Source organism: Xenopus tropicalis, chromosome 5, assembly GCF_000004195.4.
Source record: "Xenopus tropicalis strain Nigerian chromosome 5, UCB_Xtro_10.0, whole genome shotgun sequence".
Lineage (NCBI taxonomy): Eukaryota > Metazoa > Chordata > Amphibia > Anura > Pipidae > Xenopus > Xenopus tropicalis.
The window spans coordinates 116,549,648-116,572,243 of NC_030681.2; the positions used below are offsets into that span (position 1 = coordinate 116,549,648).

A 22,596-nucleotide genomic window follows, 5' to 3' on the forward strand; every position below is an offset into this window, starting at 1 on the left:
GGTATTTTCTGGCGTTCCAAATTTCATATATATGATATTGAATTTTCTCAAAAAATAACATCTTTCTCATATTCTTAGATTGACAAAGGCAAACCTAAAGGCTTAGACTGGCAATGCAAATAGGGAATTCTCAAATAAGAGTAGTTATAGAAGGATTTACATTACAGAAGGATACACCCTACATCTCTGAACTTATCTCTAGGTACCATCCAACCCGCTTGTTACGCTCCTCTACTGACCTGCTCCTCAACTCCTCTCTCATTCCCTCCTCACACGCTCGTATTCAAGACTTTGCAAGGACTGCCCCCCTTCTCTGGAATTCGCTCCCACAAACTATCAGACTTTCTCCTAATCTCTCTGCCTTCAAGAGATCTCTAAAAACACATTTATTTAGAGAAGCTTACCCTAATCTAGTTTAGCAACACCCTGTGCCACACCTCTCACAACTCTGGTCATGCCCATTGCCACACCTTGTGTCTCAACCCTCTCTCCTTGTAGATTGTAAGCTCTTTTGGGCAGGGCCCTCTTCACCTCTTGTATTGGTTATTGATTGCTTTATATGTTACTCTGTATGTCCAATGTATAAAACCCACTTATTGTACAGCGCTGCGGAATATGCGCTTTCTAAATAAATGTTAATAATAATAATAATAAAAAATAATGATGTGGCCATTGGTTTTGTGGATCTCTGCTACTGATTTTTTTTATAAAAAACATTGGCAAGAAGATACAAGAAAAATTGCTAAAATAGCAAAAGTTGATCTCTTGAAAAACATAAAAGCAATCTTTTTATTTGAGAAGGAATAAAATTTGCCTTCTGATAAATCTGACTTGTTTTCTTCTGTAAAGTTTATTTTGATTTGTTGAAGATTCATCAAAATTCTTCTAGAAAATATTTGTCTGCGAGAGAGAAGCAGGATGGAACTACAGGAAATTTTTGTCAAGTTTTGTGGGTCAGATATTGTGTCCAAAAGGATCTTGCCATTCAAAGAACACAACAGAATATTTTGTGAAATTCTACAAATCTAATCCTCCATGATATGATGCAAGCTGTGATCAGATAAAGGGCTTTACACACAGGCTTTTTGCCCTGTGTTCTCCTGCAGAGGCATTTCACCTGCTTTAAGTGTTTGTATGTGATTGAATGAGGACGGTCCCATAAGGAAGAATGGGCTGTGTTTTATCCTGCGCTCCCCTGTGGGCTGAGGTGAAATGCAGGAGAGATCCACTACAGGCCCAAGAGCACTTAGATCTCCTTGGATGCAACTGCAGTGTGTTGTTTAATTTCTGGTGTCAATATCTCTTTAAGGACTTGTGCACATAGGTGTTTATCCCAGCAAGGCAGAAAAGTATGTTTTTTTTTTAAAACCAGTTCTCTGTTATCTTCTTCCCTATACGTAAGAAAAAAGACCATAAAATGTGCATCAGAATCACAAGTACAAACACATATTATAAGCCCAAAAAATGTGTCAAAACACAAAAAGCAAGTACATACTGGCAGTTATTTTACATTTTTTTCACATTAGATAGAATTCAATCATCTATTCTATTTTCTGAGGAAACATATCTCTGTTGCTTGCTTGGTGTGCTCCCAAACAGCTGCAGCTGACACCACAGAGCCCTCCAGGCCCTCACTTCACAACATGCTGCAAGAAGGGGAGACCATATACGGTAAGGTACGCTCCTATGGCGAGGTCGTAAAATAAGCAAATCTTTCACCCGATATTCCCAACGTGAATGGGCAATATCATTCTAATGCAATCGTCTGGCCCTAGGGCCAAACAACTGCATTACAATTAAGGGGATACGAACAGTAAGAGCAAGGGCCACATCAATGAGCTTATGGGGTGTACCCGATTTTTGGCCAGATATCGGTTGGGGAGGCCTTTCGGAGGGCTCTATACATGGGCAGATAAACTGCTGAATTGGTCAAAAGGACCTGAATCAGCAGCTTAAATCTGCCCATGTATGGCCACCTTAACAGGTACAGGTACAGTCTGTACCAGCATTCCAGCTAGCACTTGCTTGTCACTGGGAAGGCACTGAATGCACTGCATGATGCCAAATGAGGGGTCAAACACACCAGAATCAGGCTTGGACTGGTAATCTGGGTTCTGGCAAACGCCATAGTCAGTAACAATTATTTGAAATATTCAGGCCTTTGTGTACTTAAAATGCCAGGGTTTGTTTTAAATCCCAGTCTGGACCTGACCAGAGTACTTCACCTAGCACATAAATGTGAATACAACATGCAGCAGTACACAATGTTGCTGAGCCTACTGCACAATACTGCACTATACTTGTGCCATCTTGCAAGTTGCTTTTTTTGTGCATGCAGCACAATGTGTAAGGTTGTGCAAATGTTCCACCAGTTTGCCATCACTAAATTTACAATTGCCAGTTGCACCTATTTAAATACAGATTGCTACTGGAACAAAGGTATTAAGCCTTTTATTAAGCCACAGAATGAATTCTGCAGTGAATTAAAAAATCTGGGGTACAAATGCTTCCTACAACAGCAAAAAAGGGCAACAGAATGTGCAGGAAAGCAGGTATTTAGGCCTATAAGAACCATTCCGACATTTGACAAAAAATTGTTTCTGTTGCTGTCAATCACCATGTGCGGTGGCCTGGGGGAGAAAAACATGGGTGTGGCCTAACAGGAGTCCCTGAATGACGTCACTGAGCATTTGTAACAGCCTAAATGCTTACTGTATTCTAAGAAAATCAAATCTGCAGTTGGTTTATTTTATTTAGCTTGGTTGCTAGAGTCCAATGTGCCTTAGCAACCAGGCTAAATAATGCTGCAGCCAGGAAAATAAAGACCAAACAATGTTTTAAATAAAGAAATTGGAATTTGAATTGAGGACACGTATAGAAAGATAAGCAATACATAGTAACAACGCTAAAACTGCAGGCTCATAGAGCAACAGTTTTGGGGTGCTGGGGTCAGTGACCCTTATTTGAAAGTTTTTAAGAGCCAGAAGAGGAGGCCAAATGAAAAAAAATATAAAAAAATAAAGACCAATTGAAAAGTTGTTAAGAACAGGACATTCTATTGTTAACTCAAAGGTGAACTACCCCTTCAACTTACAGTGGATGTGTTGCATTGTACAGTGTACCACACAGTAATGCCCATACAGTGGATCTGTTGCATTGTACAGTCTACCACACAGTAATGCCCATACAGTGGATCTTTTGCATTGTACAGTCTACCAAACAGTAATGCCCATACAGTGGATCTGTTGCATTGTACAGTGTACCACACAGTAATGCCCATACAGTGGATCTGTTGCATTGTACAGTCTACCAAACAGTAATGCCCATACAGTGGATCTGTTGCATTGTACAGTGTACCACACAGTAATGCCCATACAGTGGATCTGTTGCATTGTACTGTTTACCACACAGTAATGCCCATACAGTGGATCTGTTGTATTGTACAGTGTACCACACAGTAATGCCCATACAGTGGATCTTTTGCATTGTACAGTCTACCACACAGTAATGCCCATACAGTGGATCTGTTGCATTGTACAGTCTACCACACAGTAATGCCCATACAGTGGATGTGTTGCATTGTACAGTCTACCACACAGTAATGCCCATACAGTGGATCTGTTGCATTGTACAGTTTACCACACAGTAATGCCCATACAGTGGATGTGTTGCATTGTACAGTGTACCAAACAGTAATGCCCATACAGTGGATCTGTTGCATTGTACAGTTTACCACACAGTAATGCCCATACAGTGGATCTGTTGTATTGTACAGTGTACCACACAGTAATGCCCATACAGTGGATCTTTTGCATTGTACAGTTTACCACACAGTAATGCCCATACAGTGGATCTTTTGCATTGTACAGTTTACTACACAGTAATGCCCATACAGTGGATCTTTTGCATTGTACAGTTTACTACACAGTAATGCCCATACAGTGGATCTGTTGCATTGTACAGTTTACCACACAGTAATGTAAGCGATAATTGAATTCAGGGCCGCTGCTCCCTATAAGCAGAGTACTCAGTCTGCATAGGGCACCAACTCCCAGGGGGGCACCATCCCAGCTGCTCCAAAAAAAAACATTTTTATATATATTATAACATACCCCCCAACACTGTCCTGCCGGTTTTTATAGCGCATCCTGCTGTCCCGGATAGTTCAATCAATCTATGGGGGCTATTGGGGGCACTAACTATGGGGGCATTATCTATGGGGTCAATTGGGGGCACTGTGTGTGGGGCCCCTATAGTAGGTGTTTTTTTTTTAGTATTTTATTTTTACTTCTGTAATATTTGGTGGAGGGGGCACAAAAGTAAATTTCTGCTTAGGGCACCCATTTGGCCAGCAGCAGCCCTGGTGATTCTGTACCTACAAAAGTGATCTCAAGTCAGAATGCCCTTCCCTTACATTGCCCTGATTCACCTCTCCCCTGACCCGAAGAACCTTCTCTTGTATTTGCAGATTTCCTCTATCTTTCTGTATGTGGATTACTTGCACAAACTCTAATAGTTTATGGTTCAGTAAACAAAAAGGAACTTGGATTACCTGATGATGACGAGTTGATTTTGAAATTACCCGCAAAAACATGAAGTTTGAATTGACCCCTCCCCTTACTTTGTGCGACAACAGGTGCCATTGTACCTGCCTGAAGCCGTGACGGGAGCGAGTGTATTGTGAGCTGTGTCCCGGCTCCAGTGCGATCCAGCTCCGCGCCTTTGTGGCAGCCCTGTCTCTCTGTTTGAACTGGAAGGTTGCGAATGGCGGTACTTTAGAGTGGGTACTGGGGATGTGCTGTCCCTGCTGCAGTTCGGGAATTACTCTACTACATATGCGCTCAGGTAAGTGCCTTATTTATCAATCAAACTGGGCTTTGTTATAGTGACAGTAGCTTTATAGCAACTTGTGTCCCGTCTCCATGTGCTGTATCAGTGGTACCTGCTAGTGCTCCTCGGCTGCTACATGTGTGGCTCTATGGTAGAACCATCATTATCTATCAGCCCGGAGACTTGTGTGTCCGATCAGGGCTCATTGTACTCTACAGAGTCATCAGCAAACTACACGCATGAAAGCAAAATAAGGAATGTAAGTTGTTTATACATGCAATTATATGTCTCATGTGAAAACCATGTAGCACATTTGTATATATGTATTTGGCTACAAATAAACATTTTCCATCAAATCTACAAGAAAATCTATTTTTTAACTTTTTGTTTTTGCTCTGGTGTGTATTGGCTTAGTTTGTAGACTTAACGGGGTAAAAGCTCAGTGTGAAAATAATATTGTCTTTTCCATGCTAATCCAAATCTAATGGGTTTGCGAAATGTGTCAGGCAAACACCAAGTCAACAGCTTTTATTTACACCCTAAAGAGCACTTCTAACTTCAGCACCACCGTCTTTACTCACCTTCAATTGGACTGTCCTGTTTAACACTTTATTTAGAATACTTATGTCATTTCCTTTAGCTATGTGTTACCTTTTGGTTAATTCAAGACAAGCATATTCACAGCAGCACAATATGTACAAAGAGAATCAAATTACTGAGACTCTTCTCCCTTGTGTGATGGAACAAGGCTGCACTGTACTCCTTCATAATGCATTATTAAACAATGCCTTGCTGTGGTCAGTGATTGCACAGAGAATATCAGTATCCTTTATTAACCGCTCTTGCTCTTGAGTGTAGTTAGACTACTGAATGTTTGAATTCTTTGTATTTTATGTTACTGGCACTTTTATAATAACATATGTATGCTGGCCGGCTGGGTAAGTGAACACTACACAGAGGATAGGAAAACAAAGCAAAGCATTTGGTGCTGGAGGGAGTCACAGCAAGTGTCATTTTGAGAGAGTGACAAAGGGATTGTGTAAATTGGGTTAAGAGTTCCAACAGAGCATGAAGAGTTCTGAGGTGCTGTTTGTAATAATAAATATCTTGTGTTTGACAAACCTTCGTACTCATAGTTGCTATAATGCTTTACTCAGCAAATAGGACTGTGAAAACCTGAATAATTAGATTTAACATAAAACTGCACAACTCTAAGCTTGAAACATAGTTGAAAAAAAAACCCACTGTCATTGGGACAGGCTCCGTGCCTAACTTTTATCTGATATGTTCAGAATTGTGGGAGCGAAACTAAATGAAAAGAATGAATAGTTCCAATGAAAAGAGTTAGCAATCATTAACTTACACTATGGTGAATAGGAAAAAGAAAGGACTGTGCTTCGCTGCTCACTTGTAAAGTGTCTGGCCACCTGGATCTCTCAATCAAATGTTCTGTTTTCGAAAGAAAAAAACATATTTGCTCTAAAATCTTAAATATTTTATGTTGAACTTAAAAAAAAATGGACAAAAATACATTTACACTGCTTGCTATTTACCTGCTGTGCACAGCCACTTTTTTTACAGGTGGAGAAGCCATCATAAGCGCAGTGTGCAGGATATCACTTGACACAAAATTAAGTGCGATATTTGTAAGGTACTTGCACCCATACATTAAACATTCATAGAGAGCCCCATCCTGTCTGCTTTGATGAATTACATCTAAGGGCCATGGCACATGAGGAGACTTTTCACCTGTAATAAATCCGTGCTAGTGTAGGCAAGAAATCTCCCTAAAATATTTTGCCACTGGCAGTAATGTGAATTGCAAGTGGGAAACCATTCGTGGCACTTTGTTTTTCTGAAGTTACCGGGAGATTCCTCGTGAGGCGAACTCTGGCGACTTCGGAAAACCAAAGCAACTTATATTTTTTCCTACCAATGATTTACATTATTGCCAGTGGGAAAACATTTTTGGTAGATTAGTCAGCTGTGGTACAGTGGGTTTATCAAAGGGCGACTAATCCTCCTTGTACCATCACCCTAAGTGCATGGATTAGCAAAGGGAACTCTTGGGACTACAGTCAACCTGGACCTGCTAGTAATTCTAGGGTTTTACATGGCGTGTTGCATCAAAAACCACAAATAACTTGTGCCAAGTGAATCAGACACTAATGCCCTTACTCACGCCAAATGCCGGAAGTGACACAGTCCCAACACAAAATTTGGGGGAAACACTGCGTGACACAGCTTGCATACAGTTTAACAAACACTTTTTGTGGTGTGGTATATGTATATGCTGCACTTACACTGAAATTTTGTTTAACAAATGCTGCTTTGTGGGTAAAAAACTACCTATTTCTGTCCACAATTTGCAGATTGCATTGTCAGTGTATACTGAGATTTTTATATTTTAATTTAGTATTTTATACCCACCGTTCCAAACAAAACAGTCTGACTGGCTAGATTGCTTGTGTAAACTAGGCTGTAAGGGGTTGGATATCCATTGTGCTACAAAATAATCACATGTACTTAGCAGTGTATTTTCCAGCGACTTTGTAATGTGCTTTCTGCATTCTCCCTTAGTAATTCTTTACATTGCTACCTAATTGTGCTTTTATCACTCCTCAGAGGTAATCCCTTGCTCTGCAGCTTTTTCACCTCTAAACCCCAAAGAGGCATTTTTTTCTTTTAAATCTTCTGTTTTCTTTGTGTGTAATATGAACAGGTGTATATAAAGTAACGTGACAAGGGTTTTGTGTGAGTATCAATATCTGAAATGTCAAAGCGAAGACAAAAAAGAAGGAAACTTTAGCCCAGTTTTTAAAGTCGTGCTATTGTATAATAGTGTCTGCAACTCTGGAAAGTCTGGCTTGCACTCTCCATTCTTTCAATACAACTCCTAGTAGTACAGACTGCTGATGGCTGGGGTGCAGGGATTTAAAGTCTATGAAATGCTTTAAGAGGGTTGAAAACTTTTTTATGGAGTAGACAAAGTTCTGCAAACAATGCATTTAGAGTCCACCCACGCTAGTATAAATACTTTTAAGTGTGATACATACATAACTCGATGAGAGTCATCTGTTAGCAGTGACATCATTACCCTGCCCTACAGTAATGCTTCTGTCTGCTATTTTTCCTGTCATATTGAATGGGTAGGTAGGGATTAGAATCCATTAGTGTACAAATCCTAAAATAGTGACTTTATTGACTATTTTAGGTCTGCCAGTGGAAATGAATGAAGTGAAATCTGCCGTCTGTTGCTCTGGGACTTCCTTCTTCATCAGTCAGACACTGGTTACAAAAGCTGCAAAACCAGAATGTGCACCTAATTAATATAACAGTAGAGCAAGGCTGCACATTTCAAGACGTAACATATGCTCTAAGTATATTCACTAGTCTAACTGATTTACAGGGACATTGTCGTCAAAAAATAAACTTTGCATTACTGCAATGTGTACTCTTTCATTAACACAGAGCTTCAGAAAATATTTACTTATTTGTTAACATATTAAAGTCATGTTTCTGTTTGCATAGAGATGTGTAAACAAATGGTTAAGGCCCCGTGCAAACCTGCATTTCACATGTATAAGTGCTCCTACTACAAACATAAAAAATTGGATGAAAATTCTCAAAGGGGCTTAGATCAGCCAATTCCATTTAATTAATGATGACAAGCTGAATTTCTACTAATACTTTTGTACTCATAGCACACCACAACTGTGGTGTCAGTGGGCCATAACCATTATATACAAGCAATCAGAACACATACATACAGAGGTATGCACAAGGTTTGTTGCAGTTCTGTTGTGTGTATGCCTGAGATGTTACTTGCACTCATTTCTACGCCAAAATAAGCTACTGGGCAGACACAGTGGCTCTGGGTTCAGTCACAGGAGAAGGGTGATGCCAGTAGAGGGACTGACTCTTGGCCTGATTTTATCCATAGATTGAGACTTAGCTCTGTGTGGCATTAGCCTAGGGGCAAGGGAACATTAGGTGGGCCACATTTTTCAACAGGTGTTTTTTTATAAATGCAGAGGAAAACACTCGACCTGTAGTTCCAATGACAGGTGCGCTGTCAGCCTGTGTGGAGCTACATGGATTGCATATTGGCACAAAAACATGTATGGATGCAATTTCACACTGATACACTCTGTGTATCTTTGCACAGGCTGTCACTGGGCCTGTCAATGGAGCTACAGGAGTGTGTGCATAAGAGCAGATCCACTTCTGTATTAATATTGCCCTAATACAGAGGATTTGAACCACAGCGGTGAATTAATGATTAAGAATGATTAAGATAAGAAAATGAGTACAGAAAAAATATGCTGAAAACAAACTGTGCACATTTGAAGCTGGGCATACGCTATAAAATCCAGTTGTTTAGTGAGGTTTACAAACAATGGAATCTTTACCTGATTTGACCACCAGTATTATGGGTAACTAGGATGACTATCATTTGTTTCCCATGTTGATGTGGCCTTTTTTTTTTCAGATATAATTTGGGCAGGCAGAAGGTAGGGCCCCATACATGAGGGTAGGGCCAATAAGCTGGCAATTCAGTCTGGAGGGTACACAGCAGCTTCTTCGGGCCAATTGGATTGCCATTTCCAGCAACAATAGATATTGTTTAGCTCTGTGTATTTGTTTAACAATGAGGCCTTATCTTCTAGAGATATGGATCTAAAACCTGCCAGGTTATATACCACAGTTTTTATACAAGGATGTAGGGCAGTGTTATGATTTCTACTTCACTGTGGTGATGAAGAACTGAGATGAATGGGTTGCTTTCATTTTACGGCTGATCTAGTGCATAATGGTAAATACTCAAAAAAAAAAAATCTTTGATCTTGGCAAACTCATCAAACTTACTCATGCAAAAGTTTAGTTGGCTCACCTAGTGACCCATGCCAGAGATTTAGTGTGTGATAACATGAATATATTCTCTTAGGTTACCTATTGCAACTCGCTGAAGGCAAATGAAGGTTCATTCACAGCCTGATGCTCGTTTATGTTTTCTTCCATAGTAATAATTTTTATAAGCAGACTAAGGCCTCTTTGATGAAAGTGCAGTAGTCATACCAGCTGCTTGCATAGGAAACTAAATCCTGCGCTTAGTATAGGAACACTACATTACACTTGGGGCTGATCATCTTAGACTACTGCTTTTGGAGTTTAGTCTCCATAAAAAAGTCTTGTGATCCAAACTGATGCAAGGCTTATAATACATTTGAGAGCTAAGACCTGTATTGTTAGGTCACAATGTGATCACTGTTTCATTGATTGCCACTGTCCTTTATTAATAGAAGCCCTTACTTATTACATTGGGTTTCAGGTGAGCGATTAGCCTCTTTTGGACAATGAACTTTTTCAGTTGCGCTTTGCTTGAATTACCCAAAGGTATCTAATAATAATTTGTGAAACACAGGCTTAAGGTATTGACTGAGATTAGTGGTGCGCTATCTTAGCTTATTTTCTGTAAATTCCATCCTGTTTTTTTCCTGCAGTTTCAACAACCAAGAACACCCTCCTATATGATTCTTTTAGTGCAAAGCAGTGATTTTTCTTTTTTTTTTGGCCTTATGTAGTTTTGATGATACTGGTTTATAATACATAAAAGCTATGAGTATCCTGTATAATATATATTTATAATATACAAGAGTCATGAATATCCTGTAAATGATATCCATTTAAACAGTGTTTACTGATATTAGCAGTTATAATTAGTGCTTGGTGATGTAATTTCTGTCACATGGCTCACTAAAACTTGTGTATTATAATAAAGTACCCCCTGTTGTAATGTATGAGTTTATTAGAAGCCATATCGGAGTTCCATGACCTGTTTTAGAGCGCTTGGCTTTCCATCTTGTGCTTTTCTATGGCCATGGAACTCCTCTGTGACTTCTAATTTTACAACAGGGTTTATATTATTTACTATATACACACAGAAATCATGAATATATTGTAAATTATATACTTATGATAAGGAATACATTCTGTGTGTGCAGATTTACCCACAGGCTCCCCTGACTGGGATGGATTCTGTTCTCAAGTTAGCCTTAGTTACGTCAACTATAGCCTTGAAGACAAAATTACCTATTTGGCAAAGCCCTTGTTTTCTGTGCCGTGAACAGATATTTCTATGCGCATACACTGTTATACTAGTAACGCCTATGCTCATACGTTTATTATGACTTATCCTACTGTCACAAAGTCTATATAAACCCTGTGCTGTCTTTGTTCTGTTGTGCTGAATATCTTTTGCTCAGAACCCACATACGTGTCTAATAAACCTTACCTAATTACCTCAAACGACTTTCGGTATCTGAAATTTCCATAACACTTATAAATGGTGCTTTGTGATGTCATCAGTTAAAATCTGTGCTTAGTGATGTAATTGTCACATAAATCATTACAATTGATATACTATAATAAATAATGTACCCCCTGTTGTAACATTTGAGGATATTAGAAGTCACCTCAGGGTTCCATAACCTGAATAAAAGCACTTTGCATTCGGCCTTGTGCTTTTATGTGGTAATTTAACTCCTCTTAAATGACTTATGATATGGATATTTTACAATAGGGGGTACATAATTCATTTTATAATCCAGAATATACTATTTGTTGCATAAACTGCTTAGATATGGCTTCATCTGATATCATAGACCCCTTGCCATGCATAGATGCTTCTAGTAATCTCACACATAGACCAACCAGTAAGTAACAGCAATTAGTTGAACCATTAAAACGTATTTAGAAGAAAATGTAATTGAATAATCTAAATGTTCCCTAACATTTTTATATCTCACCTTGTATGCTAAATGTAAGTCTTTCAGAGATCTCTTCCATCATTTTTAGGGCAGGATACCGAGTGGATGGGCTCAGGCCCTCAGCCTCTGAAAAACTCATGTATAAAGTATTTTGTAGATCTGACAATTAACCTATTTTGTAGTTGGATTGATTATTTAGGTTGGGAACATCTGACCCATTTGGCTCCAACTCCGAGCCTGCTTCTTTTTCCCCTGCCTATAGTTTAACTTAAGTGTGCCAATGAAATAGGAGAGCCCTTTATCAATGCAATAAGCATAGAATAGGATGGGGGATCAATGAGGATTGTCAGATTAGGCAGATTAAATACCTTTCTTTAAATTTACCGTTACAAACCCAGACAGTACCATATGCTTTGGATTCAGGCACTTGGGCTGGTTATGATCATGGATTAGCTGTACAAGAAGGCTCATTGTGCCTAAGTGGTTCTTTACACTGTGAGAGTTTTGAAGCAGCACTTCCAAATGTATTACATTTATTTGGTTCTAGAGGACATGGATAGTATCCTGTTTTGACTACAAACACAAATCTTATTAGCTAAAATGCAGGACATACTTTACTGTATGTGTGAGTTACCATCTGTGCAAAAACCTTTCATAACTTGCTGAGCTTGGTAGACATATTTCACAATAACCCTTCTTAATTAAAAAATTATGAATTACTGTTAAAATGTTAGGCCAGCCCTGTCCTTACCGGCTGTCACAGGGAAGGCCCCTGTAGTAGCCTCTCCCGATCAACATCTGTTCTTAAAGTGATACTGACAACCACTTAAATTTTTTTTTACACCTGCTGTTGTGTTTTACTTTGTATGAGCTTTAAATTCCTTATAAACTAAATCTGCAAAGGTTTTTCGCTTCATAATTATGGTAGCACGAATTACAGACCCATGGCGCAGCCATGTTTGTTCCCCTCTTCCGGGTTTTAATATAAATGCCTCCCTAGTGAATAAATATGCCCAATCACAAACCTGCAAGGCCCCTTCTGCTTTCAGCCTGTGTGTGACAAGCTCAGAGGGGGCAGGGAGAGCCCTTATAAACCTTAAGCTGGCCTGCTATATAAACTCTTCCTCTGAAGAGCAGAGAGGGGGCACAGCCCTTTGAAGCAGGCAGGCAATGGAAAGATCAAGCCTGACTGCTATCTAGTTCACAATGCGATGCAAGGAGCAAGGTAGGGAGGGAGAGGGAACTCTTTGAAGCAAACGGCAAGTTAAATCCTCCCAGTTTATGACGTAGTCCTTTTGACAGAATGAGAAGCTCTTCAGTGGGATTTATGTAGAGAAACAGTACTTTTAGGAAAAAACAGTCAACATGACCTATAGGTAGGTTTGGAAGTAGGTTCATATTTTTATAAGAAATTTTTTGGTGTCAGTTTGACTTTAATGAGAGGTAGCCAACATGGAGTGCAGAGATTTGCGGCGATTCTTTTTACAAGCAAGGCAGTGCATTGCACTTCTTTTCGGCACTTTGCACTCTGCCTTACTAATAGTACATGACTTATTATGTTTCTTAGTAAATGGAACTTTAATTTAAGAAACAAAAGGGGAAGATATTTTCATCCATTGGTTTCTAAATGGAAACCTCAGAGCTGTTGTTTAACTTTATATTTATGTTTATCAGTTACTATTGGAAGTAGTAGTTAGGTAACGACTTGGTTACACATAAATTGCTGGTGCTAGCAATAAACAGAATGCTGTAAAATAAAGGTGATGGGGGCCATGGTATGCAACAAAAAAGCATCTTGTTCCATTCAGTGCTAATGCCAGCACAGGATGTTGGACCCAACCGCCTGCTTTTTGCTAAGGGTTATAAGGAGTCATAATAGTACAAAACTGGAGTTAGCAAAGAGGAACCTGAATGACAGGACTGACTTGTTCTTCAGGGCACTGAGCTGGCTGTTCACTGGCCTGAAGCTGCATTTTGCATCATTTTATGTAGGCAAGTTATGCTATTTTAACTAATTTTTGAGGTTTGTTAAGAGGGGCCCTGCAAGATATGAAATTTTACAGCTCTTACTTTCATGCATTTGTTTAATGTTTGAGGCGCAGGTCTGATATTGTTTCCATTTAATTCTGTCTGGTTGTACCCATGAGCTTCTGTGTATTAGCACAGTTATGTTTAATGTTGTCATTTTAAATGCAGTATTTTTGCATTTATTTGCATTCATTTAATTTGGAAAACAGAAAAATGCACGGGCAACTCACAAAATACATATAAATGCAATACATTTGTTTTTAAGCATCCTATATGTGAGGACCCTTACAGTATGGGCATTATTCGCTATCACAGATGCAGTGATACCAAAACACATAATAACCAGGCAACACCAGTTGAATGGTCAGTCTGTGCTACTGTACTGATTAGTTGTGCTGATGTGCTGATTAGTTGCTCTGTAGTATGCAGTTGCACACAAAATAATGAAAATAACCTGCAGACCTTTCTTTATGGTGTAAAATATTCAATATAGATTTTAAAATTAATTTACTTTTCCGTAGTCTCAAAAATGCCCTGAAAGCTAGGTAGCCTAAAGCTGTTTGATACAATATAAAACATTGATACATTTCACAGCTACAGAGAAATCCCAGTAACTAATGTATCAGTTGTAACATACCTTAAAAAGCTTAGGGAACATACTCAACAGAAGCTAAAGCTGCAGAACAATTTATCAGGTAATGTATGTAACTGTAACAGATTAGACAGTCAGGAATTTGGTTTACTAAACTTCTACTGCCGTAATCGCCGAAGTTGCCTTGAGAGGAAACTTCTGCGATTTCAGGGCCACGTATGCCATCCCACCAGCGATTTACATTCTAGCCGGTGGGATGGCATTTCGGGCGCGGCAACTAATCTCCCCGTCTGTTACAGCCCTAAAGGTGAAGAGCACCTTATAATTCTATTTACTTTTAGGTTGCTATTAGACCTTTTTACCCTTCCCCCTGTAGATTCAGTTATTTGCCATAAACAGTGAATTTCCTTCTTTGTGTACAAATTAGTGCTTATAAGTGCTTTTATATGTGTTCAAGGTGTGGTGGGTTTAAGCATACCCTGTACTAGACTGGAAGGCCGTGTGTGCATTGTAAAATACTATATTATTATTATTATTAACATTTATTTATAAAGCACCAACATATTCCGCAGCGCTGTCTTGCACCTAATGTCAGGCACTTGTTGTAGTGTGTTTATAATGCACCTATATCAACCCCTGTGTGAAGAATAGGCTTCCTGTTTAGCTCTTGGGTATGCAGTGTATCTTTAGCAGCAGCAGGTAGAAAGAAGTTTCATTGTTTCCCACAAAGGAATATAACTACATACATCCCCCACAGAAATGTGAAGTCTATTTCTAGCCACTGACAACTACTAATCTGTTATCAGCCAATGTATATGTATGTATGCATGTATATTTTTATTTATATAGCATTACTTATGTACACAACTCTGTGCAGCAGAACAATAAATTTACAGATCTTGGCGCTTCAGGGCATAGATTGGGGCATTATGTTTTCTGATAAAAATACAGAGCAGAAATGGTTGTCATTTAAAATGATATTAAATCATTACTGTTCTCAATTCATTCCATTAATAAGAAAAAGTAGAAGTGTTAAGAATCACCCTATGTGGCTTAACTCTGAGGTAAAGAAGTTAATAGGGAAAAAAAGGAAAGCTTTTAAGAAATATAAGTCAGAGGGGACAGTAGCTGCGTTTAATGAATATAAACACTATAACAAGTGTTGTAAAACAGCAATCCGGAAGGCAAAGATAGAAAATGAGGAGCGCATCGCGTCCGAGGCCAAGACTAACCCCAAAAAGTTTTTTAAGTATATTAATAGTAAAAAGATGCAGGTTGAGGGTGTGGCCCCATTGAGTTATAATAACAATATGGTTACAGCGGATACAGAAAAGGCAGATGTGCTTAACCAGTTCTTTTCTTCTGTGTATACAGTAGAGGAGCCAGTGGGCCAAGTCTCACCCAATAGCTTCACTGTTGCCTCAGCTCCAACTACACAGTGGTTGGCACAGGATATGGTGCTTAAAGGGTTACACACGATAAATGTAAACAAGGCACCTGGGCCAGATGGAATACACCCTCGGGTACTGAGAGAGCTAGGGGCAGAATTGCAGTGGCCCTTGTTTCTGATATTCTCAGACTCTCTTTCATCAGGTATGGTACCTAGTGATTGGAAGAAGGCGAATGTCACTCCCATATTTAAAAAGGGAATAAGATCTCAGCCTGGCAATTATAGGCCTGTAAGTTTGACATCCGTGGTGGGCAAGTTATTTGAAGGCTTGTTAAGGGATCACATTCAAAATTATGTAGTGGAGAATGGCATTATGAGCAGTAATCAGCATGGCTTTATGAAGGACAGGTCATGTCAGACCAATTTAATTGCTTTTTATGATGAGGTAAGTAAGAAGCTGGACAGTGGGGATGCAGTAGATATAATCTATTTGGATTTTGCCAAAGCATTTGATACCGTTCCCCACAAACGACTGCTTTCTAAGCTAAGGTCTATTGGTCTTAGTGAAGTCGTTTGCACATGGATAGAAAACTGGCTACAGGATCGGGTACAGAGGGTGGTTGTTAATGGCACATTCTCTACTTGGAGTAAGGTTCTCAGTGGGGTCCCTCAGGGTTCTGTACTGGGTCCACTTTTGTTTAATTTGTTCATAAATGACTTAGGGGAGGGTATTATGAGTAATGTATCAGTGTTTGCAGATGACACAAAACTCTGCAGACCAGTCAATTCTATCCAGGATGTGACATCCCTGCAGCAGGATCTTGACCAACTGGCAATCTGGGCAGCTAAGTGGCAGATGAGATTTAATGTGGATAAATGTAAGGTCATGCACCTGGGATGTAAAAATATGCAAGCCCCGTATAACCTTAATGGGACTGCACTAGGCAAATCCATAATGGAGAAGGATCTTGGAGTCCTTGTAGATAATAAACTTGGCTGTAGCAAGCAATGCCAGGCAGCAGCTGCAAGGGCAAACAAGGTTCTGAGCTGTATTAAAAGGGGTATAGATTCACGGGAGGAGGGGGTTATTCTTCCCCTTTACAGAGCACTGGTAAGGCCCCATCTAGAATATGCTGTTCAGTTTTGGTCTCCAGTGCTCAAACGGGACATTATTGAGCTAGAGAGGGTCCAGAGAAGGGCAACTAAGCTGGTAAAGGGTATGGAAAGTCTCGGTTATGAAGAAAGACTGGCCAAGTTGGGTCTGTTTACACTGGAGAAGAGGCGCTTAAGAGGTGACATGATAACTATGTATAAATATATAAGGGGATCATATAATAACCTCTCTAATGTTTTATTTACCAGTAGGTCCTTCCAACGGACACGAGGGCACCCACTCCGGTTAGAAGAAGGGAGGTTCCATTTAAATATTCGGAAAGGATTTTTTACAGTGAGAGCTGTGAAGTTGTGGAATTCCCTCCCCGAATCAGTCGTACTGGCTGATACATTATATAGCTTTAAGAAGGGGCTGGATGGATTCTTAGCAAGTGAGGGAATACACGGTTATGGGAGATAGCTCTTAGTACAAGTTGATACAGGGACTGGTCCGATTGCCATCTTGGAGTCAGGAAGGAATTTTTTCCCCTCTGAGGCAAATTAGAGAGGCTTCAGATGGGGTTTTTTGCCTTCCTCTGGATCAACTTGTAGTTAGGCAGGTTAGGTATAGGCATTATGGTTGAACTTGATGGACGTATGTCTTTTTTCAACCCAACTTACTATGTTACTATGTTACTATGTTACATGATTTATTACAACAATAAATAAAAATGAATAAAAAAAATGAGTTTCATTAAAGGGATGGTTCACCTTTAAGTTAACTTTTATTATGATATAGAATGCCCTATTCCTAGCAACTCTGCAATTTGTCTTCACTATTTTTTCTTTATAGTTTTTGCGTTATTTGCCTTCCTCTTCTACCTCTTTCCAGCATTCAAATGGGGGTCACTGACCCTGGCAGTGTCTGTGAGGCTACATTTTAATTGTTATTGTTACTTTATATTACTCATCTTCCTATTTAGTCTTCAGCCTCTCACTCAAACCTCTGCTTGGTTGCTGTGACAAATAAGACCCTAGCAACCAGATGGTTGCTGAAATACCAAGTAAAAAGCGTAAGTAAAAAACAAAGTAATAAGTAAAAAAACGAAGACCAAATGCAAATTGTCTCAGAATATTACTGTCTACATCATCCTAAAAGTTAACTCAAAGGTAAACAACCCCTTTAAAGATTAAGGGGGCAGATTTATGATTGCTGTAGCCTTTCAGCTGGGTTTCAGTCAAAAATACCTTGTTAGTTGAGTTTGAGCGGGCTTTTTTAATATTAAAAAGTACAGCAGCTGGTATTTTTTTTGCCTGAAACCCTGCGTGAGTTTCCTAACTCAAGCAGGGTTTCCTTTCTGATTGCTTGAGCCGAAAGGCTGAAGCAATCATAAAGCTGCCCCTAGGTGTCAAAAAGACAAAAGAAATGAGATCCCTGCCCTGTGAAGCTTACCATCTGTGATATTAAAATAAATTTATCAGAATATTTTGTTAGCTGGGGATACCTATGAAAATGTATCTTTTATAGCAGCAAATAATTTCTCATATGTACCTGTGGTTATGACCAGATGGGTGATCTGGTGAGTCTACCTTAAAGTTCTAACTAACTGAATACATGCACTGTAGCCCTAAGCAGTGAATACGGATTTGGACAACAGGTGATACAGTGCAATATTGTCATGGGAATTCCCAGGCAGACTGCAAGCTGAGAACAGATACACCTGTGTAATAAAAATCCAAGCAAGGACTAGAATAAAGCCAGGCCTGGAGTTTCCCTTTCATCTGGATGTCACATGAAAAGCCCTAAAAACCAGCTGACAAAGCATGTTTTTTTCTTTGGGGGGTTCTGTGTTCTAGGATATGTTTTTAAGGTTAGATATGAGCACAATATACTCATGGCCTCTGGTGGTGAGAATAATTTCCCAGTGTAGTGCTTCTACTCTTTCTTTTTGTAGTCACCATACTGAATTGCTCTGTACCGTAACAACAACAATAATAGAAAGGGCAGCTGAGGCACTCTTAAATCCATTGAATCTCCACCAACAAACACAAAGTCTTGTGTTTGTTTGGCTGCGTGTGCCTGCACCTGGGAGGATTCAGTGCTTCTGGGTGCAGGCACAGTTAGAAGATTAGTGGCATCTTAGGCTGATGCCACACGCGGCGTAGGGCTGATTTTTTCGGCAAGCGGAAAAACGCTTGCCGAAAAATCAGCCCTACGCCTGCTACTTGTGCCTGCACCCGAATGAATGGAATACGCTCGGGTGCAGGCACATGTAGCCGATATACGCATGAAAACGCGAGAGAATGCAAAGTCTCGCGTTTTCATGCGTATATCGGCTACATGTGCCTGCACCCGAGCATATTCCATTCATTCGGGTGCAGGCACAAGTAGGAGGCGTAGGGCTGAATTTAAACGCTTGCCGAAAATTTCAGCCCTACGCCTCGTGTGGCATCAGCCTTACCCTAACAGCACAAGAACCTACTCTGCCTCATTGCAAATACAGGTAAGCAACCTGTTATCCAGAATGCTCTGTACCTGGGGTTTTCCAGATAGGGGATCTTACTGGGCCTTTGTGCTAAATAACTTAATTGCTGCTATTTAAAAAACCAAGTCAAATGTGACTCCTTTCATGTTTTTCTCAAAAATAACCAAGAAATAAAGTTCTAGGAGTTTGTTGGGGACTTGTAAGTGAGACAGAAAGTGTCAGACAATGTATGGTTGAATTGAGTTGATTTTTTAGACCTTCTTCTCCTTCTTATTCAAGTATTTTCCAGGTTTTATATCAGATAGGAAAGATGGGCAGGTGGTGGTTGAACTTTAGATGTCAGTCAAGAATGGTTGGACCACTCCCACTTTTCTCTGCTCAGAACACAAGCTGGCCATTTCTGATGTGCAGGCCGGCCCAATACCCGCGGGTTGGGCGGGTTCAGGCTGACCTCGGCACATGACTTGCGGGTTGCGGACAGGTTAAGCTCTTCTCTGCATAATTAGTTTTCATCTTTAATCGTGCAAATACCAGAAGAGTGTTTAGCACATAGTCATGAACAAAGTTAATTGTATTTCCTATTAAATGTCTTCCTATTAAGATAAGTATTTACTTTAATTTAGCACCAATCCACCCTTATTTACTCAGCACCTGACCGGCGATATTGTGAAAGCATTTTGTTCTGGAATCTGATAATAGGGTTAATGGCCAGTCATACAGTGCATGAAAGTGTTTAATGATTACAGAATAAACATAGCACTAGCACAAAGTGGCAGTGATATGCACAGTGTATGTACATATTGTGACTTGCGTAGGAGAGCCCCATATATAAAATAAGATGATTGGCGAGGCTTGTTATTTGTAAAAGAAAACAGGTCAAGTGACTAATTGTGCAGCAGGGGATGGCTAATGAACTGTGTGAATTTGATGTGTATACAGTTCAGAAATACCAGATGTTTCAAAACTAAGCTTTAGTGCAGCCTGTAGCTGAACCACTTCAGTTCAAATTAGGTGACCATGTATCCTGAATAGCCAGACTGTGCCCTTTGAGTTGTTAGAAGTTTAAGATCTGTTATGCAGAAAGTTCCAAATTGTGGGAATAGAGTGCCAAATGTTAGGCACCTTCAGTGATTCACTTAGCTGATACCACAAGCTGGTGCTCCTGTTAGCAGAAAACTGCACCAGCCCAGGGTACTTCTGGAGGAGCTCCATGGGAGTGATCCTCTTCTGCAGTTTCTTTCTTCTCCATGGTGCTCCTCCAGAAATACCCCAGCCTGGTTCTGTTTTCTGCTAACAGGAACAATTGCCTGGGGTTTTAGGCTAATGCCACACCATGCATATGGCGTATATTTTTGGCAAACACGATGCATTCTCTCGCGTTTTTATGTGTATATCGGCTACATGTGCCTGCACCCGAGCGTATCCCATTCATTCCGGTGCAGGCACGTGTAGGGGCGTATGGTGCGTATTTTTGGCAAGCAGTGATGTGGATAATGAGATGCTAATATGGCTGCTCTATTTTTATAATGGTAGTTCCCAGCCTGGCAAAATTACATATTGGCACTTTTGATAAATTGGTTTAAAAAAATGCAAATGTGAGCTAGTGCGAAGTTAATACATGAAAATTTGTTATACTCACATTTTAGTAAATTGTTGATAATGTGGTAAATACACCAAACATAATAAATATTATTTAGTATATATGCTAAATAGACACCAAGTCTTCTTTAGGATGCAGCAAAGTTTTGGTAACTGGCTTTTTATGTGAAAGAAGTTTTTACAAGTTAAGGATTGTAAAAGACAAAATATTAGAAGCATTACTGAAACAAGAGATAAAGAACAGCAATATTTGAAATCAGAATGTGTATCTTTTTTAAAATAGCTGTTTAATAGCATTTTACTCCATGGCTTCCTCAGTGCTTGCCTTCAGGGTCTTTTCTAGTGCAATACTTTCAGTATTTACTCTACAGCTTGTGGAACACGGATTATTTTTCACAATGAATTATTATATCACAAATAATATAGTAGGCACAAATAAGGACAGATGTAAGTAAATCTAGAAAGAATGAATTGTTAATTATGGTGATATTATTAACACATTTATTAAGAAAATGAACAATATTTTCCACAACCATTGTAATTGTAATTTGTATGGCCACCTTAAAAGTCAGACCCAGCAACTCTGCTTTTAGCTGCTGCTACATTTGAAATTTACTTCAGAACTAATTAAAAACTTTCATGTATATGTCTATGAAGATTCTCATTCATCCAGGTCATGATATACAGTATCTAGTAGAATTAAGTCTAAAACAACTGGACTTTTCTGAACTTTTCTGAAAACTCAAAAAAAACTCAAAAGTCCAGTTGTTTTAGACTTAATTCTACTAGATACTGTATTTCATGTATATTGCTAAGTTGCTTAGAAATACATTTTCTTTTACTATAGGAATAGGGAGTTGTTCTAGAGAAAAAGGGAGGAAAGTATAAGTAGCAGGGGATTTGGGGTGTGCGATAAAGAGAAGTTGAGAAGATACAGAAGGCAAGAGTAGGCTAACAGATATGTTTGGGTAGTAAAGAAGCCAAGAGAAAAAAAGACGAGGAGAGGAGAGAGATAAAGTGAGGTAAGAAAAGGTGGTAATATCTAGTATAAATAAATTTAAAGCAACTGGACTTGTTTAGTAATCATTGAAGACGTTTCACTACTCATCCGAGCAGCTTCTTCAGTTCAACTGACTGGTATGGGAAGTCCTCAGCATACTAGATATACTAGATATACCATGACCTGGATGAATGAAAATCTTCATAGACATATTGCCATTCATTTTGGAGAGAATACTCTAAAACTGGTTCGGGAATATGAAAGAACAGCAAGAAAACTCGCAGACTATCGGAACCATCTACGCTTCAATCTCAGATGCAGACATCAGGGACTCACTCCTTGTAGCCTACGCCTGGGTTCCACTGTAAAAGGTCACAGAGCCAGCAATATCTTAATGAAGGCCCAAAAACATCTACTAAATGAACGGGTTAGACAGATCAACTTCACCATTGAGGCCCTTAAACAGAAAATTGAACTACTGAAACAGAGTTTGACAAAACAGCTACCTGATGTAACTCTGGAAAGGGTGGTTCAGTTCATTGAACATGCACAGATGGCCCAACACATTAAGAGTAAGGAGAGGCAAATAAGCAAGTTCACCAGCTTACTATCACGTAGCAGCAGTTTGAAAAGGACAGAAGAACTAACTTAGAGGCAGAAAGATGAGACATCCAAGAACACCAAAGATACATGGGTTAAGAACCTATCAGACAGGGTACTTACTCAGCCAGAAGAGGACGTGCTAGCCAAGGGGCTAAACTATGCAGTGACACCACAACACATCCCAGTGGTTGAGCTAATCACAGCCA

At 39.5% G+C, this 22,596-nt stretch overlaps 1 protein-coding gene across 5 annotated transcripts in view; it reads left to right on the top strand.

Moving 5' to 3' along the window:
- The first annotated feature begins 4,628 nt into the window (after positions 1–4,628).
- Positions 4,629–22,596, top strand: part of plch1 (phospholipase C eta 1) — a 115,829-nt gene continuing 97,861 nt past the window's right edge. For 2 of the 5 annotated variants that reach the window (XM_031902338.1, XM_012963444.3), the window contains exon 1: positions 4,634–4,845. The gene's annotated coding sequence lies outside the window, so the exon portion shown is untranslated. Of the gene's footprint in view, positions 4,846–22,596 lie in introns of all 5 variants that reach the window. The other 3 variants (XM_031902339.1, XM_031902336.1, XM_018094382.2) reach the window with 3 other exon arrangements.